At 40.7% G+C, this 18593-nt stretch overlaps 1 long non-coding RNA gene across 1 annotated transcript in view; it reads right to left on the bottom strand.

The window, feature by feature from the left end:
• Positions 1-14137: 14137 nt before the first annotated feature.
• The window catches only part of LOC134737143 (uncharacterized), a 517224-nt gene continuing 512768 nt past the window's right edge, over positions 14138-18593 (bottom strand). The window contains exon 6 of the long non-coding RNA XR_010121777.1: positions 14138-16463. This is a non-coding gene — a long non-coding RNA (uncharacterized lncRNA). The remainder of the gene's footprint in view (positions 16464-18593) is intronic.

Below are 18593 nucleotides of genomic sequence, written 5' to 3'. Positions count from 1 at the left end.
TGTGTTCCAGGCACCATTGTAGGTGTAAACCTTTTACCAGCATGATGTTTATTAATTACAACAATCCAGTAAAGTAGGCACTATTATCTCCATTTTACAGAGGAGAACAAGAGGCTCACTGGATAAGCAGCCAATATCCCAGAGCTGGAAAGTGAAGAGACTGAGAGTCCAACTCAGTTTGAATGACTCCAGGGACGTTGACTTTCACTACACCAGAATGCCTTGTCCAGGCCCATAGACCTACTAACAACATATACAACTGCCTTGAGGTTTCTGGAGGGAGGTTTCAGAGAGTGATGTTGAAATAACAGGCTTGTGTGTCAGTCATGGGGAGTTAGGATAGAGCAGTATTTACTGTTGACAAGTCAAAACGGCTTACCCTGGGTGACTAAACTGAACGCCTTCAGATTTTCCCTTTAGGAGGAAAAGGGAAACAGAGCAGAGCATGCGGAAAAAAGTGAAAGGTTCCTCTGGCAGGTCGCCAGGCTTTCCTGTCAGGGCAATTCTGACATGCCCCTTGCAGGACTTATTACTCATAGAGGGGAAGATGAGTCTCATGGCACATTGTTTTGGGACATTTCCAAGGGAGGAGCTGGGGGAGGAGGGGACAGACTCAGCAATGGGTGGACCCAAAGTTAGCTTTGAGAATCCAGATTTCTAATCACAGCTATCTTGGGAGGTTACAAGGCAACTGATTATTCATTAGGAATCAATTACATTGACTCACTAGGTTGGGATTTGACATCTTCTTGCTACCCTCAAGTTCTCAGAAATAAATGGGGTGGGGATTGAGGTTCTGGGAATGGCAAGATTCTGAGCCCTGGATGATGGCTAAATGAAAGATCTGCTTGGGGTAGAATTCCAATATCAACAGTTGATAAAATTCTGAGCTGTAGTAAATGGCAGAATTCCACGCCTTAGTGAAGAGTAATATTCCATTATCCCAGGCCATTGAGGACCTAGGCATGGAGGGTAAAATCTGGCAAAATGTGATGTGTAGAAGAATGGCAGGTGTCCTTGAAATCTGCCTAGACTCTTTCTTCCCCCTTCCAGAATGGCAGGTGTCCTTGAAATATGCCTGGCCTGTTTCTTCCCCCTTCCAGCTTGGTTCAGAAAGTTTTCTTAGGCCTGAGGACTAGAGATTTGCAAACTCCTGGATGCTGGCTCTGCAAGTAGAGCTATTTATGACTCCCAGGGAGGATCATGCATTCCTTCAACAAACCTACACAGTTTGGGTGCAGCAGACATTTTTGTTTGCCTACCAATAGTCATGCTGAAGTTGGTTTTTCCCTTACCTGACTCTAATTATGTATGTTGAATGAGCCAGATGCATGCTTGCCTGCCTGCTTTGCAGCGGGGCAGCTATGTGAGCCAGCTCTGCCCAGGGAGATTTAAGGGTACTCCTGGTTATCTAGGATAGATTTATCTTCCTTCCTAAAAGGAGAGATACATGGCAAGTGCTCTCTCTCTCTCTCTCTCTGTTCTTCTCTCTCTCCTCCTGCTACACCACTTGCTCCATCTTGATTGCCTTGTGTTTCTTGCCTTTAAATGCAGTTATGTCAAATCGTGATACCTAAAGATAGGGATGCCAACCTGAGCCCATGAGGGAAAGACTGAGAGAAGGTGAGAGACATCAATCTAATGCTTTGAGGTCACAAGCTATTCTATCAGCTTTAGAGCCCCCACTTCCAGACGTCTTGCTAAATGTACATGTCTTTCCAGCAGCTTTAAGTCATTGGTCTGATTTATCTTACTTTTGGCATTTTCTTCCTCAGAAGCATCCTCATCTTCCATGTGAGGATTATTCAGAATATTTCTGAATGTGCAAGTTTCTACTGGGAACTGGTACAGGTTACAGGTTAGTGAATTTCCAGTTTGTAAATACTGAGTGGCTGGGAATCAACTCTCCAAGGGCCCATGTTAGGAAAGTATCATGTGTCTCAGACACAGACACAAACAAGGTTAGGAAGCACTGCAATTGGTCATCTGTTGGGTTCAATACAATTGGCAATATTTTTGTGTGGGGACTGTGCTTTATTCATTTCTGTATCCACAGGCCCTGAAACATTAATATGCATTCAGGAAATATTTACTAGTAGAAACTGGGCTGAGTACAGGAAGCTTTGACTTCTAGTTCTGGCTTTATTGTTAACATACTCTGTGACCTTGGTCAAGGCATATTATTCTTCTGGGCTTTAATTTCCTTCTCCAGGGTGGATTGAGAGTTTTGAATTAAATTTTCCCTGTTCTATGACTACAACCAATGGGCAATGGAGCTGGAATTAAGAGCCTCAAGCTTAGAGGCAGATGGTCATCTGCTCTGGACAGGTCCACATACTTTATTCTTTAAGCCATGTAGAATATTAGAAGTCAAATTGAGCAAAAGATGAATCAATGCATTATAAGACACAAAATGAAAATATGAGAGCATAACGAATCTTCTTGAGAGTGTGACTATTGCTCAAGAGACTTACAGGGTAAACCCCCAGGAAAAAAGTGGCAAATTTGGCAAATGAGGAAACTGAGGCATGATTAACTTGTTCAGTGTCACACAAATAGCAAATAAAAGGCCAAGATTCAACTACGTGCACAAAGTTGAATCTTGTTTGTGCCCACATAGTCTGCAGCCTACAGATGCTGCTGCAATTAATGTTGTATGGCATGTATTTTTTTTCTCATTTTCTTTGGTTCAGAAGTTGCTGCAATTTTCTTCTTTTATTATGTGTTTTGGCCAAACTCACACGTGTGCTTATATATGTGTATGTGGTATATATAGTGTATGTGTGCTGGGTACTTGATAGTTGCATTTGGTGGAGTACTTATTCTATGTGTAGGGTGCAAAAGAAAGAAAGAGTCCTTTAACTCTTTTAAAGTATTAATACTTAAATCAAACTTGTCTTCATTTTGTTGACAAGTTCTTGTTTTTATGGGAATAAATGCAGTGGAATTAACCACATTTCTGGTATAGAATGCGTATGCCATCTGAGATCAGATTGCAATGACTCCTATTAAGCAGGAAAGATTATGGGAGAGGTAGGAATTGAACTTGGTTAGTGGGACTTGGAGAATATTCTGGAAGAGAAGGTTTTATTCAAGAATACTTCTTAAATAAAAAGATTTAAGAATTATTGAGTAAAGCTATGGACTGTTTTCCCAGAAAAGGCATTAGGGTCAAGATCCCTGAAGTTCAATCTTGGCTTTTCTACTTTCTGGTTGTGTGACCCTGGATAAAGAAATTAAGTCTTAGTTTTTACATTTGTCAAATTAAATATCTCCTAGAGCTGTTTTGAAAACATTTAATTAGTGCATGAAATGTGTTTAGATGAGTGCCTGGTATATAAGTAAACAGTCAGCCAATGTTAGCTATTAGTATTTTAGAGAGTTTTGAAGTTTGTGCTTGACTTGATGTCTATCTTTTCATAGTTAAATAGCTATTGAGATTTCTCACTTAGTCATTGCTATTGACTCTAAGTTAAAAAATCAGTTGATACTAAATGGCAGCAGCTATGCAGATAGTGGTGGTGGGTTTGGGAGTGTTATTTCTGATATTTCAAGATGGTTCATGAATATCTTGCTTAAATCCTAGCCAGGCAATATATCAGGGAACTCTGTAGATTTCTTCTTCCATGCTAGACCTTTACTGGAAGAATGCAGAAAATTAAACTTAAAGAATAAGCTTTTATACCTTCTAGACCAGGAGACTATGGACATACAATAGAAGAACTCACCCAAGAAAACCGGGATCAAAGGCAAAATGTGTGGTAGAAGCAATGAATGCCAAAGACATGTTCTTATTTGTTACTATCTGGACCTCCTAGAAACTGAGCTTGTCATCCTAATTCCTGACACTGGCACTCCTTTCTTAAACTCTTCAATGGTTTCCTCTTTAGACTTATAGGATAGATGCTTATGTCTGAGGAACAGCATAAAAACCATCTATGATTGGAACCTGCAAATGTCTCTAACTGCATCCCTGTGCTCCCTTCCACCCTCCACTTCCCTGGTGGGTGGGATGTGTGTGGTTTGTTGTCACGCTGTTCCAGCTCTCTGTGCTTTTGCTAATGCTGTTTCCACTGCCTGACTGCTTCTCCCAACCTCTTTGGCTTTTATTCCTCTTTCAAGTCTTAGCTAGGTGTCATTTCCTCCAAAAAGCCTTCCTGAGTCCACATTTGGCTTCATTGTCCTTTTCTTTATTCCCAGAATAACTTGTGGGCTTTCTCTCTCAGCATGATCAACTGCTTGTGTATCAGTTTTTCTTTGCAGCCTGGGTCTCCTTGAGGATAGGGCAGAAGTACTCATCAAATATCTGCTGACTAGAGGTATTACCAGAGCAGCCCTTTGGAAGTATCCAGCTGAGCCAGTGGCATGTTTTCCACCACTAGGGCAGAACATCTTTCCCAGTTGCTTCTATTTCAGCTGTTGCCAATCCTTTCACTAGTGCCAAGGCTGAAAACCTGGGAGCCATCCTGATTCTTCACTTTCCTTCACAGCCATGCCATAGCCATCGGCAGGTCCTGACAACTCCACTTTCAAGTGCATCCTTAATCTGACCACTTTCACCACCTCTGAGTCTACCTTTGTGGTCCAAGTCATTTCTGATCTCTCAATTTATCTCTCTGCTTCTACTCTTGTCAATTCTCCTCCCTACCACCACACACACACAAAGAGCCTATTCTGCATGTAGCAAATAGGGTGATCCTTGTAACAAAACAAAACAGATGATGGTTCTCTTCTGTTCACCCACCTACCTCCATAGCTTTATGTTACCCTTCAAACACAATTCAAACTCTTGATATCCTTGGCCTACAAACTCCACAGGCCATGAAAATCCCTCTGGCCACCTTTTACCTCATGTTCAATGTTGCCATTGCAGCCACACGGACTCATGGTGTTCTCGAATTTCCTGAAACCATCCCGATCTCAAGGCCTTTGCACAGGTTGCACTCTCTACCTAGATTGCTCAGCAGTCAGGGCTCTGAGGCTTAGGGGCACCTTTTCTGACCACTTCTCTAAAATAGCATGCCACTTGCTCATCTCAGAGCACTTTCTAAAATAGCACCTGAATTTGATTTCCTTTACCCCACTTATTGCCAGCAGTAATTACCTTTTTATAAAAAATTTGATGATGTGTGCACTATCTGTCTACCCCAGGTAAGATCCTTGATGGCAGGAACAGAAGTTTCTTCACTGCTGTGGACACATGGTCTTACACTCAGTGAATGACTAGATCAATGGAGTAATATCTATGATAATCCTATGGAGCTTGAAATTCTCTTTCCTCCACATTCTTATATTTGGATATTATAATGATGAGAAACAGTGCTGTAGAGTCGATCAGCAGGCTGAGAGCTTATGATATTTTACTTCTTGATGTAGGATTCAAATATATTGTTTTTAAATCTTGAAATAACATTTGTGTCAGCCCATTTTTATGTGAGTTCCCCAGGTTACTCAGGGAAAATTTACCTTCATGGGACCTGTTCTTTCTCCACATTTCTGGATCATTGGAGATGCTTATGAGGTGGAAAAAAGGCAAAGTCAACAGGTCAATACTTATTGAGTAGTGAATCTGCAGATTTACATAGCAATGCAAAAAGTCCCACTGTGTCTGTGTTCTCAGAGTATGTACTAACACTATAAAACTCACAGGCAGTAGAGAGAAATCCACAGAGATGTGAGTGGAAAGAGAGAGAGCTACAGTTTGAATACAGTGGAGATGTCGGTTCTAAATTTAGTGGATAAAGAAAACAGGGCATATAATCAATGACCCTTGGAATTTCTAACTGGGACTGTAAATCATCATGGAATGCATATTTTTGTTCACATAATCCTTTTACAGTGATATTTACTATTAAATATATATATGGTTTTTTAATATAAATAACAAGTGATATAAAAATCAATGTCCTTAAATGCTAGACTTATGTGCAGTCACTTACATATTACTTTATCGGTAATATAAGTAAAGTAAGTGTTTACTGTGATAGGTGGAGGCAGCAGCAGTCCCTGTTTCCCATCTTACACTTTTTCAGAATAGATACTCCCTTGGTAGAATCATGGGCTGACACTATCACATTATAAAATTTTCTCTGGTTCTGTCTCTTCCCCTCCGGAACACACATGGATGATTCTTATTACTTAATGCACACATTAAATAACTGTATACACCATGAACTGGAGGCCTTGTGTTTTGAGTGAAAAGCTTTGGATTTGAGTTTGTGTTTCCAAACACACTTCTGAGGTAGAAATTGTCAAGAGCTTTCCCAAACTCTTTTTTTAATCCTCCTGAGCTCACCATCTCTGGGACTCTCTTGCAATTGGACAGCCATGCAATTGAGCTTCAGCCAATGAAACATGAATAGAGGACGTGACACACAACATGCCATGTTCAAGCCCCCATACTCTTTCCCTCTTCCAGCTTTGTGCTGATGAACATGGTCACCTTGAAAGATGTGTTGAATATGGCAGAGCCAGAAAATGCAAGGAGCTTCTTCTCTGGATCACCACTTGAAGAAGAGCCACTTGCTACTCAGGAACCCTATTTTGGACTGACGTAAGTAAAAAAAAATTAATGTATCTTTACTTAAAATCACTGAGATATGGGGGTTTATTTGTTACAGAAACAAGCATTGCTTTAACTAATGCACTATTTGTATGACCTTGCACAAGCTACTTAACCTTTCCGTGACTTAGTCATTGTTCCTCCCATCGTGGGGCCCTTCCCAACATAACCAGCTCAAACATTTAAAAGAGGCAATTGAGGAAAGTTCCATGAAGAGACTATTTACAAAGATGTGGGCAGAACTAAGGGAAACTCACAAGGGAGGGTGAAGCATCCCAGGGTTAGTGGCAGCAGAGACCCATTTTTACTCTAAGCCTAGGACTTGGGGCACAGGGAGGAAGTATTTACTGAAGTCTGGGGAGATGCTAGAGCTGCAAGAAAGAGCTTTCTGAAGGGAGCTGCAACTTTCAAAGGAAGGTTGCAGCCAATTTAAGACCTGACAGGAAGGAATTTAAAGTAATAAAGAGTCAGATGTCATCCTCCTACCTTCCGATCTTCCTGCTAATAGGTCTCATTGACTAAACCCAATTAGGAGCCAGAAGGCAAGGAGCTCATTTACGTAGTTTATACAAGTCATCTTCCTAGGGTGTGGGCCAGGTATAGAAGGGTAGAGAAATGGCAAACAAGGGACAAACAAGGAATTTCAAGCACAGTTTTTTAACCTACAAATTGTAATTCTTAGCCTCTACTTTATGGAGGCTGCTTGGAGCTATGGGCCTCGATATACAAAACATCTAATAAGGAAATCAGAAGAAAAGGAGTTCCACATAAAATATAGCTTTTAATATTCCTCTTTGCCATCTGCTATGAAACCACTGTCCATTGATTTTTTTTTAACTTTTTTCCACTGATTATTTTTTGTGTTTGTGTGTTGGTTTGTTTTAATCTCCCACCTAACTGTTAATGCCAGGAGTTAAATGCCAGAATGAATTTAACTCTGGTGCTTCCTGGAGACTGGCATCTTTATTTCTCCATGATTTGTGTTTGTCCATAGGTGGGGCTTGAGAAAATATCTAGTTTCAGAGTCCTTGGAAGATTCTTCCTTCTTAGCTTCAGTCACTCATTGTTATTTTCAGGGTCATGTTGCCAGGAACTTCTCCCTGCTGCAGACAACAGCCATGTCTAAACCACTCTGCTTTCTGCCTGCCTGAGTTTTGCTGCTTCATATTTTATGCCTGCTTTGGGGTTTGTATTGGATAGCATTAACTTATCATGAATGGGAGGAGTGGGTCTTTCCCAATGAGTGATGAGAGACTGGCATCCTTGTGAGGCAGACTTGGTGTAATAAAGAGGATCCAGGGTTCTAATCCCTCCTCTGCCTTTTACTTACAGTGTGACCTTGAGAAATTCCTTCTCTGTCTTTGAGACTTAGATTTCTCATCTACAACATGAAAGGCTCACTGTGCCTGTCTTCCTGGGTAGATGTGGGGAGACAATTAAATACGTATGCATAGAAGTCCAGGCATTTCCCTTCACACATGGCAGGCATTCAGAAAATCTTACAGAAAAATAAAAAATTTCTAAGGTCCAATGGAGATCCTGACCTTTTGATTATACTAGAGCTAAAGATGAAGCTGATAAAGTGCCCCAGGTCCAAAAAAGTTCAGTCCTCCTAGGCAATAAAGTGTCCTTCTTATTCTAATTGATGCCCTTTTTATTTTAAGTGTGACTGAAACATTTTTCTAGGGTAAATTGAGTTCACAGATGTCAAGTCTATTCCCTGTGATTCCTCGGTGGTAAGACGGGAGGAGAAAAAAAAATCACATTGAAACATACCTTTCGCATAAAGCAATGTAAAAAACACACATCCAAAGATGCAAATGCCAAGAACAGAAGAGCCTCAATTTCTGGGAATCCTTTGGCTGGATTCTGTTACTTTTTCTATTTTTCCATGTGTGACATACGGCACCCTCCTTTTTCTGAGTATTTCTGGAATAACTTGTCATTTGGGGAGTCTGAGATCCAGAATTACTTGGGTTAGAGCAGAACAGTCACGAGTCTAAACTCCAGCCCTCCCTTTTACTTTGGGGAGTTACTTGACAAATCTTTTGCATCTATGGAATAAACATCATAGTCACTTATCTCAGAGTTTGCTTAAAGATTAGAAAAATAATATAAATGAAGTCCTTAATAGACGGGCTTAAGAAAGAATGTTCACTAGTGGTATCAGTTATTGTTGGAAAGGCACAATTAGCACATCATTTTCGATCCAGGGAAAAAGTCTAAGGCAACGTAATCCATTGCTTTCACTTCATGTCTAAAGAAACTGAGGCTTAGGAAGGGGAGTTAGGACTAATCAAAGGCCACCCCATTAGTTTGAAGAACCCAGGTTTCTTAATCTCCACTGGGATTTCCTAGCCATAGAAACACCTTTTTATATAAAAGTGTCACCAATGAGCAAATAGAAGAAAGCCAAGCCATGAATAAATTTATGACAGTCTTCTAACTTAGATGCCATCTGCAGAAAACTGGAAATTTGGGCAAGTCTCCTAACTACCACTGGTATGCCTAATCATTAATCCCCGTTGGGTTTCAGAATGCCCTGGAGATTTTGTTGTCATTTGATTCATCAATCGGAAAATGAGTCTCAGTTTTTGGCGATGCAGTTTCATAGCAAATTTGGAAAGATGCGATTATTATCCTCTATTTCATGTCCTTCCAAGGAGCTGGTCCAGGGTAAATAGGTGCACATCTTTGAATTAAGAGTCATAAATAGGTGCATTGTTACTGAGTGGACTTAAGTTCCTAATGTTCACTGTGAATAATGAGTCAAATGTGAATCTTAATGCATTTAAGGTAGATATGATGTTCTTTTAAAAATGAATTATCAGTGCCCGGTGTGGTGGTTCACGCCTATAATCCCAATACTTTGGGAGGCCAAGACAGGCAGATCACCTGAGGTCAAGAGTTCGAGACCAGCCTGACCAACATGGTGAAACCCCATCTCTACTAAAAATACAAAAATTAGCCAGGCATAGTGGCGGGCGCCTGTAATCCCAGCTACTCAGGAGGCTGAGGCAGGAGAATTACTTGAACCTGGGATGCAGAGGTTGCAGTGAGCCGAGATCACACCACTGCACTCCAGCCTGAGCTACAAAGGAAGACACTGCCTCAAAAAAAGAAAAAAATCTTATCCAGGCCAGGTGCAATGGCTCATGCCTGTAATCCCAGTACTTTGGGAGGCCCAGGCAGGAGGATCACTTGAGCTCAGGAGTTTGAGAACAGCATAGACAGTATGGCAAAACCCCATCTCTACCAAAAATACAAAAATTAGCCAGTCTCATAACCTGGTCTCAAAATAAATAAGTAAATAAATAAAATTTTAAAAAATTAAATTAAAAAATGAATTATCTGTATCATGGGGAACGGTTAATGCTCACATTTTTGTGGAATATGTGAGGGAATGGTGAGGGCTTGGGACTATGCCTTTAGTGGTCAGAAGAGGTTCTGTATCAGGACAAATAGGATGCCTTGAAGAAAAACTACAGCTACCATCAAGTAGCACTCTAGGAAAAGGTAAAAATGAGGAAAAAAACAAGTATTTATTGAATACCTACTATGTGCCACACATTTTACCACACTTAAAAAATTATTACTCAAGTATGTTACTTTTCATTGAAAGCTCTGTGACCGTATGGCTCTGTGTGTCATATTCTCACTAGTAATGAACACAGTGCCTGAAGCATCATTAAATGTTTGTTGAATGAATGTGTTAGGAACTCTTCGAAAGTAATCTCTTTAAATCATAGTCACCTGTGAATTGGCAATTATTATCTTCACTTTGTAGATAAGAACACCAAGATTTGGAAATGTTGAATAATGTGTTCATTGTGTCAGTGGCCAATCTGAAATTCCAGTGTAGGCACCATGATTCCTGAGTCCATTCTGCTTCTGCCACACCATCCTGCTAGATTCTTCATGGGAGCCATCTGCTTGTGTTCTGTGTTATGGAATGGTGTGTCCTTCTTTCTGATTCTCATTTCCCGCAGATTTGGGGGAAATGGTTCTACCATTGACAACCAAAGGCAAAATGGGCTGCAACCAAAGAAACTCCCTTACCTAATTCTTTCTTTATAGTTGGTGGCAAGTGTGGTGTAGAGAGGGGAAATGGCACTCTATGAAGATTTAATAGTGCAAATCCTACCCTCCTGACAACCCCTTTCTTCAGCACTGGATGGGTGTATTAGTTGTTTATCATTGTGTAATAGATCACCTCAAAACTTAATAGCTTAAGAACAACTAACACATTAGCTCACAGTTTTGTAAAACAGCAGTTGTGGTGTGGCTTAACTGGGTATTCTGGATCAGGGTATTTCATGAGGTTGTGGTCAAGATGAGAGCAGGGGATGTTGTCATCTGGGAGCCTAACAGGGGCTGGAGGATCCACTTTCCAAAATGGCTCACTTACTTGGCTGTTGGCAAAGGCCTCGGTTTCTTGTTGGCTGATGGTAGGAAGCCTCAGTTGCTCACCACGTGGGTCTTTCCATAAAGCTGCTTGAGTGTCCTCACGACATGTCAGCTGGATTCCCCCAGACAGAATGATCGAAGAAAGAGAGAGCAGGGAAGAAGCCACTGTGTTCTTTATGACCTAGTCTCTGAAATCGCACACTTTTACTTGTGCCATATTTTATTCATTAGAAGTGAGTCACATTCTGTAGGAGGGTAATTAGCCTTCACCATTTGGCAGGAGAAGTATCAAATAATTGGTGGGCATATTGTAAAGCTATCATAATGGTTCTGGTAGGCCATGTTTTTGCCTCTGCCACTCAAATATTGGATGTCTGTGTCTTACAGGGATTGTGAAAAGAGAAGGGGCTTTAGAATAAGAGAGGCAAATGTTTAAACATTGAGTAAGTTTTTAATGTCCTTAACCCTTGTTTCTCAACCATAAAATGAGAATGATCATATCAAATCTTCACAGTTTTGCAGGATGGGTTGCAGGTAATAAAGTCCTAGTGCAATGTCTGGCACAAGGTAAGTGTCTAAGCAGTGGGCTCCTTTCTGTTACGTAATGTGGCAACCCTCTTCTCCCCTTTCTACCTCTCAAATATGTGTCTGAGTCAGAACACCAAAGTCACAGATGCACAGGCACAAAACAATTCCTGATTCTATTCCGTTTCCATCATGCTATGCTGCCAGTTTCTCCATGGGGCCATCTTTACTTCTGTAGTAAGGAATATTAGATTCCAGAATTGGGATATGAGTTAGAAAGGGAACTTAAATGTTCTCCTTCAGTCTTGCTCAAATTCTCACGCTTATTTGCCGTTCTTGAGTGTTTCCAATAGGATAGATATGACTTTACCTCTAGATTCTCCCACTTGTTATCCTGCCAACCTTGAGTCCCCTTTCTCAGGGTAATAACTTGCTGCTCAATTCTGTTGTGAGGTTTAAGTCAAGTAAGATGTGTGTAATTTTCTCACTAAACAGTAGCTATTATTTATTGTTTATCATTTTATCATTAACTTCTGTTCCTTTAGACCTGACTAAAATATTTCTAGTGTCATCTGAAAATATTGTATTATATTGGGTGTTGTGTGTGTGTGTGTGTGTATGTACCACCTTTTTTTAAGAAGCACAAAATGTGTTTGACCAGTTACTTAGATTATTTATTTCTCACAAAATGAAGTAAAGTCCACATTGTCTCATTTAGCAGAAAAGTGAAATAGAGTTAACAGATTGGCCTAAGCCTCACAGCTGGTAGTATAGATACCTAGATTTGAACCATGAAAATCGTTTGAGATGATGCTCTGCTTTATTTAATCTGTTCAGACAATGGCATTGTGGTCTCATAGGGAGACAGGCTAGATTTTGTGACCTGAACGTCTACTTGTTTGACTATGTGGTACAACTAAAAATTGTGAATCCACTAAATAAGCCTTTGTGTTTAATTTAGTTGTTTGGTGCAATAATAATTTCTGGGGATATTACAGGCCAGGCACTGGGATAGATAATGAGGTACAGCTAGGTGAAGGGGGCAGGATGGAAATGCTGAGGTACAGAAGGGTCATAAAGCCCATTGTAATGTTCCATTTTTGTCTCTAGATAATGACAAGCAGACAGTAACACACTGGTAGCAAACATTGAAGACTGGTGGCCCAGGGGCTCTGATGCTGATGAAATTCCTGACGAAATTGAGTTTAGTAATTACACAGTTGACCTGCTTGAAAGAAAGATATCACAGTACAACAATTTCCTTGGTTCTGCCATTTCATTTATCACTATTGTTTGTCTTTGTTGTCAGTATTAACATCAATTATTAATCTTAATGCTCATTTTCCTTCCTAGCCTTCTTTCCTGTCTGACATGTGGAATCTCTTGCTATTAAATTGAGAGGCAGGTGGAAACATTAGTCCTTCTTACGTCATTGGTCATTGTTTCTTCTGAACCAAGAGTTTTCTTCAGTGGGGGCAGGACAATTGGAAAAATCCATTCCAAGTGGCATAAAGACTGGTTTCTTTGCTCTGTACAAAGTATCCCAGTATCACTTAAGTAGCTATTTCTCTGAGGTTGGACCTCAACTAGAACCATGACCATGGGATGCAGAGAAACTGGCAAATAGGTTAAATCTAAAGCAGGTAGAAATCACAACACTTGGGATGGCAAAAACAGCTAGCTGCCTCCCAAGATCTGCTCTCCCTTTCTGTCTCAGCAACCTAACCTCATTTTATATAAGATAGCAGGCCATCCAGCTAAAAGACTGTATTTACTAGTCTTCCATGGCACTAAGTTGTGGCCAATGAGAATTAGCCAAAATACAATGTGAAACTTTTGGGAAGGCTGTTTAAAGGAAGCTGAGTTAACAGGAACCATTAATGATCCACTTAATTATTCTTCCCCTAGGTAGTCATATTTTGATAGGATGGCAAATAAAATTTTAAGTAATTAGTTTCTCTCTTTCCAAGGGATCTAAGGCAGAGACTACTGCCAAACAGAGGCACAAATCACCAAGAGATAACTAGCATTGCCCCAGTAAATTGATAGAATTTCAGCCACATCAAAGCTTTGTGATGTCTGAACCTATGTGTTCTAATCATAGGCATGTAAGTTATTTCCACAGGAGTCGTACATTGTTGAAATGGACTAATGAATTTCCCCTAACATCTTCAAGGAATAATAAAGGAGCAGACAAAGCATGGATCTAGAAATTAGTTAAGGCTGAGTACGATTGTTCTAACAGTTTCTACCTATACTATCTCACCTTAACCATCTCAGTCCATTTTCTCATAGGAAAATGCAGTAATGTCTCTACTTCATGGTTCTACTGTGAGAAATATGGGGTGATATATTTTAAGTAAGTATTGGAATAGTACCTGGCACATCAGACACCCGTAATTCCTCATCTTACTTGGTTAACGAAAGGCTACAGCCCCAGGAATCTGGGGTTCATTTTATAGATGCTTTCAGTTTGAAGATTCTATTATCATAGGGTTTTCTTGTCCAGAAGAGAAAGAACTTTAATGAAAAAATTTAAAAAGGAAAGAAATGAGGGTAGGGCTGGCATATTGCACAACTCCATGGGATGCCATTTACATTGTATTGATGCAAACAGCTGCCTTGGAATTGGACAGTGTGCACCCTATATAACTGTATGCAGTGACCCTGTTTGGAAGCTACCTCTTAAAATGTTCTTAATAATAATATCTGTTATCTGTTAAAATAAGACAAGGTTTGTCACCATGGGTTTTGTCTTTTGTTGTCTTTAGTTGAGGTTGGACTTCTCAATGCCTCTTAAGACCCTCACTTTCCCTACTCTGTGACATACACTTAGTACTTTCCCTTTGCTAATTTTTGCTTTCTTTTTTTTGCACATGCTACTCACTTCTTCTGGAATTCTGGAATTCTATCCTAATTTGGATTTCTCATGTATCTCTCCTTTTTTTTTTTTTTTTTTTTAAGAATCACCTCAAATGTTGCTCTTCTGGTTGTCTTCCCTGCCAGCTCTAGGTAATATTAAGTGTTCCCTCTCTGTACCGTCATGATGGTGTGGCCGTATCTTTGCCATTGCCCTTGTTTTAAAACTCAGGGTCCTCAGCCTGTTCTAAGAGGCTCAGTACAGTGATTATTTCTTCAGTTGTGTCTCTAGTCACTTTCTTCCCATGCTCCACCCAGAGTCAACACACTCTGTTCATATTGACTTTGGGCTTAATTTGAGCCAGGAAGAGAACTTCTTGCCATGGACTGGGGCCTATTTCTGGAGAAGAGCATGTGTAATCCTGCTCGTGGGTATATAGTATGAACACCCCATCTTAGCCATGTTATATGCTTCATGTTTTAAAACCTCTAGACTTGTGATATCAAGTCACCACATGAGGCTATTTAAATTTAAATTAATTAAAATTGAATGCAAATTTAAAATTCAGTTCCTCAGTTGCACTAGCCACATTTCAAGTGCTCAGTAGTCACGTGTTGCTGCTAGTTACCATATTAGAAAACACAGACATAGTAAATTTCCATCAGTGCAGAAAGTCCTTTTTTTGAAACAGTCTTGCTCTGTCACGGAGGCTGAAGTGCAGTGGCACGATCTCTTTTCACTACAACCTCTGCCTCACAGGCTCAAGCAATTCTCATCCCTCAGCATCCCGAGTAGGTAGGACTACAGGAGTGTGCCACTGTGCCCAGCTAATTTTCATATGTTTAGTAGAGACGAGGTTTCATCACATTGGCCAGGCTGGTCTCGAACACCTGGCCTCAAGTGATCTGCCTGCCTCAGCCTCCCAAAGTTCTGGGATTACAGGCGTGAACTACTGTACTCAGTGCAGAAAGTTCTACTAGACAGTGTTGCACTGGGCTTTTCAAATTTTTGAGAGAAAAGGTACCTTTTTGCTCTCGTTACTCAAAATGTTGTCCGAGGACCAGCAGCAGCTCTATCCACTGGTTGCTTTTATAAAACTGCAGAATCTCACACCTACTAAGTCAGAACTACTGAGTCAGAACCTGCATTGTAACAAGATCCTCAGATGATTTGCACCTGAAGGATTCACGTTCTTGAAAGTCATGCATTACTACCTTAAGGATCACTAATTTCAGCTACCGCTCTCATTTTCAAGGTTTTCAACTATGCCTGCAAATTGAAAGCTCCTGAAGGGCCTTAAAAACTGTGGATATTTGGTTTTGCCCTCAGAGTTTGTGATATAATTGGTTTGATGCATAGTTTTGGTACTGGGAGCTTGAAAATCTTCCCAGGTGATTCTAATGTGCAGCCAGGCTTGAGAACCACTGCTTTAGAAACAAGACAGAAAGGCTAAGAGAAGGAAAGTGATGGATATAGGTCACTAGTAATAGCCTCCCTTATTTCCTAACTCAGAGTCTAGTGCTCATTCTGTGACACCATACAGTCTCACCCTCAGTGGCCTGAATTCTAGAGAAGCACTCTGAACTGATCAAATTTTTTTCCCCATCTTTCTCCACTTGAAGCAATCACTCTGATATCCCCTAGTGGAGCTAACACAGGGACTGCATTGTAATTGCTTGTTAATGTCAAACTGGTAACTGATGGATTTGCCATCTGCAGAAGCCTGCCTTTAATGGCCAATGCTGGGTGTACAGGGCTTGAAACTCTTCTGGTGGAGATCAATACTCTATTATGGAAGCAACCGGCTGGCAGACACCACAGAGGCCTCACCTTTTGCCTTCAGGTGCCCTGGCTCTGCGAAGAATTCCAGTCACAGTTGTGAAGGCTGTGGGTGAGGGAGCCACTAATGAGTCCAGCAGAGCCCCACAGTGCAACTGTGGCACGTCTGCCTGCAGGGGGACAGCAGCACTGGCTATTGCCCTGCACATTAAGAAGGCCCGCAGGCCAGGCATGGTGCATCATAGGGACAGGATGCACCACGTCCCTATGATGTCCAGTCAGTTACATCTTCCACTGCAGTCAGCCTCAAATGTGCCCTATAAGAAACTGCTGGAAAAGCAAAAGAAAAGAAAAGAGAATTCACAGACACTATCCATTCCCTCTGCCCACCCTCCTTTTCTCTCTCTGAATTGTTCTCACTGCAGGTAAAGTAGAGCAGAGGGCAGAAAATCAGCATTTATAACAATGATAATAACCAGTAGCCTATATTTATTGACAGCATAGAATGTTCCCGGAAGTTGGCTAAGTTCTTTCGTTCATTTTATTACTTAATTCTCACAACAACACTGTATGTTGGAGGTGGATTTTACCAAGGAGGAAACTCAGGCTCAGAGAAGTTATATGACTTGTTCAAGGTCACACATCTAACAAGTGATAGAGCTAGAATTTGAGCTACATCTGTCACTCAGCAAAGCCCATGCTCTTTACAACCATGTAGTTCAGTTTCCCAAAACACATGCATAAGGCTTTCAGGGCATTAGTCATGTGGAGAAGAAAACTGCTGGAAGGACAGCATTTTAATCACTATGCATGTTTCACTATAGCATTTCCTGTTCTATTTTTAAATATTAGGATCTAATTTATAAACATGCATTGCACCAATTTTATAGATGCCACTTGATGATTTTTCTCTTGCAGGTATATATATATATATATATATATATATATCCATGCAACCACAACTGAGTCAAAAATATAAAGCATTTCCACCATCCCGGAAGTGTCCTCAATGGTCCTTCCAACTCAGTCTCCACATCAAGAGATAACTAATATAATTTCTATCAACAAAGATTAGTTTGCTTGGTCTTGAATTTCATGTAAATTGAATTATACAGTATATATCTGTGTCTGGTTTCATTGGCTTAATTTATTTTTAAGATTTACCCATATTGCAGCATGCCTGAGTAATTTATTCCCTTTTATTGTTGTATACTACTCATTATATGGATACATCACCGTTTATTTTCCACTCTCCTGTTGATGAGCATCTGGGTTGGTTCTCCATTACAATCAACTGCTCCCTCCCTTCAGGGTAACCTTGGCCAAAGCTCTCAGTTCCTTTCTCTACCTGGCTCTCTGACTCCAGGTTCCAGTGAATATTCTCTCCATTTGTCCCTTCTAGCCTTGAGGTATAAATCTATAATGAACCCTGGGGTACTGCAATATTCTTAAGGTCTCCTGAGGTCCTGTTCACTTGGTAAATAGTGTCTTTTCTTTCCTTTTTCTGTAAATTCCCATTAGGCAGGACAAGATTTTTATCTGATATGGTGTTACCAAGTCTCCAAATCCTAACACTCCTCACCTCTTCTTTCCACTCAGTTGCTAGCAAAGTATCTTGCAGAAGGGAGGGTTACAAAAACGTTGGCTGATAGATAGACTTGCTGAATGAGACACTAGCGTCTTGTTAAAGTATCTGAAACTAAAGCTGATGAGTTTCCTACAAGTAGCTCCTCAGAGAAATCATTGTTTTTAATTTATTTCTCCCAAGGCAAGCTAAGAAGCAGACCTAGGCCATTGGCATTCGTGGCACGGAACCCAGGGACAAGTTTTCACTGAGCTTTGTGAACTAAGATGGGCAAAGAGATTGCTGTTTCCTCACCTGGAAAATGAGTATAATACTACCTGGCCAGCCCCCATCCACAGATGTGTTGTAGAGTAGTGGATGTTAAAGCAAAATTCCCCTTAAATCATAGAGGATCTTTGTCATTCATTAGGATTATAAACAAATTCTGAAATCTGCTATTACAGTTGAATTAACCCAAACACATTCTTTGAGATTCTCACTGCATATGTCTACCATCACATCAGCCTGAGAACTGCTGCTGAATAGGTGCAGCTCTTGGCACAACCCAGTGCACATTAAATAGGATGTTATAGAATGTAAGGGCTCTCAGGAAAGCATTTGAGCTGTGTATCTTCCATTCGGTTCTCTGATGCCATTTCCACTCTCCTCTACCTTGCTCTATTCCCCAGGAGACTGACCTGTATCGACCAAATCAACAGGTTCCCATGTCTCTGGTGTCTACTTGGGTTCAGACAAGGGTGAGCACTAACAGAAGACTGAAGGGAGTAGGTGAGTGGAGTTGGAAAGATGACTCACATGCTCCCTCCCTGCAGGGTAACCTCGACCAAAGCTCTCGGCTCCTTTCTCCACTGGGCCCTCTTTGACTCCAGGTTTCA

This window comes from Symphalangus syndactylus, chromosome 7 (genome assembly GCF_028878055.3).
Source record: "Symphalangus syndactylus isolate Jambi chromosome 7, NHGRI_mSymSyn1-v2.1_pri, whole genome shotgun sequence".
NCBI classification, from domain to species: Eukaryota; Metazoa; Chordata; class Mammalia; order Primates; family Hylobatidae; genus Symphalangus; species Symphalangus syndactylus.
Note: the sequence above shows the minus strand (reverse complement) of the source record. Positions and strands in the feature narration are given on the sequence as shown.